Raw genomic sequence first — 1,776 nt, 5'->3', positions numbered from 1 at the left:
CTATACAGCCTCAGGGCAGCCTGGCATCCAGCCTGGCATTCTTGCTAGGGTCCTTGGACACTGGCCCTGGTGGCACAGCTGCCACTGGTGCCTTATCACTGGCTCCAGATTTCCGGCTGACAATCTATTGAGCCTTGCAGATCCACCCTCTCCTTTCTTCTGTGGTTCCAGCTCTGGACTCTGGCTTTCCCCACCTTCTCCGGTTCTTTCTCTGAAACAGGCTCGCTCTTGCCAAAGCCTCAACTCCCAACCCAGCTCTCCCAGACCAGAATGAGCCCATCCCTTCTCCCCTCAGCCTCCCCACCCCACCTCAGCGGACTCCAGTTGTTCAGCTGAGACATGCCCTGTCTCATTTTCCCATTGATGACTCATGAATCAGGCCGGGTGAGGCCCTGGCTGCCAGAGCAGGGGGAAAGTTGGTGGCAACAGCCCCTCCCTGGCCTCAGAGTGTCCTCAGACCCAGCTGAGCAGTTTTCTCTCCTAAGAGCTGCTGGCACCATGAAGGCCTGTCTGTCACCAAAGGGGCTTTTCCCCTACTCAGCAATTCAGCAGGCATTCCAAGGGTGAAGGCCTTTGCTCCTTCTTGGAAATTCACAGAAAGGGCAACCTTGAGAGGCAACCCCTTCCCTCCTAAAAAGACCAAAACTCCCCTAAAGGTCTTTTGAAATAGCCTGTTCTGAGAGCACCAGACCTCTCTCTACAGTGAGGGTTCTTGAGAGCCCATGGGTCTCAGGATGTTGGTAAATATCCATTCTGTTGTAACAGTACACATGCGTGCCAGGGGCTTGCTATGTGACAGGTTCACAAGAGGGTCTCTAATGGCACACTTTAGATGGCTTGGGACTCACCTAGCAAGACACACCAGAGCTGGCTTTGGGCAAGGACTGAGACACACTTGGAACCAAGGCTCAGTGTCTAAAGAAGTAGGGAGCTTCAGAAACCAGAGCCTGCCTCCATCCCCCAAGCAAGCACCTGCCCTCTGCCCTTGACACCCAGCCCTGCCTGGCGTCTGCTGCCCTTTGCAGCACAATGTTCTCTCTCAGCTCTGAGGTCAGCACTGAGCAAGGGAATACTGCCCAGCTGCTATTGGTTTGTCTGCCACAAAACTCTGGGCTCCTACAGCAGAAAGAGGGTCTGTCTTTTTTGTCCCTCCACATCCATTGGAAAGCAGAGTACCTGGCCCAGAAGAGACGTTATGTGGTGAGTGATCTCACCTTGATCCATCTGCTGACCAGCCCTCCTTACTCCGTTTCTGAGTTCCTGCTGCCTCATCCCTTCAAGCCTGAATCTCTACCGCCACCGGAAATTCTTGGGCTTTGCTGGAATAGTCTGGAAATGCGCTGTTTCACAAGGACAAGGAAACTAACCCGTTCCCACTTACAGCTGAATCAAGGCAGGAGTGGCAACTTTCCATTCCTGAAGCATGAAAGTGCTGACTCTCTCCCCACCCCCAGAAGACATCACCAATGGATCACAGCGTGCTCGCTGGCTTAGCCCTAACCTTTATAGCATCGAACTAGGGTGGTATGGAAGGTGATGTTTTTGGATCTGGTGGGATTAAGCTATCCACAGGATAGTGGCAAAGACTAATGAAATAATACATGGAACCACTGTTAAATATAAATCATACACCCATAATCAACTGTGAGATAGAGCTCTCATCCCACCGAAGGACCCAGACAGGAGAACGGGCAATTTTGATTAGAAAACAAGAGAAACCTGAAGTGGTAAACCGTGAGAACCAAGAGGTTATTAAAGAGACCTCAAGTTATTAAG

This window comes from Micromys minutus (assembly GCF_963924665.1).
Source record: "Micromys minutus genome assembly, chromosome: 6".
Classification (NCBI taxonomy): Eukaryota; Metazoa; Chordata; class Mammalia; order Rodentia; family Muridae; genus Micromys; species Micromys minutus.
Note: the sequence above shows the minus strand (reverse complement) of the source record.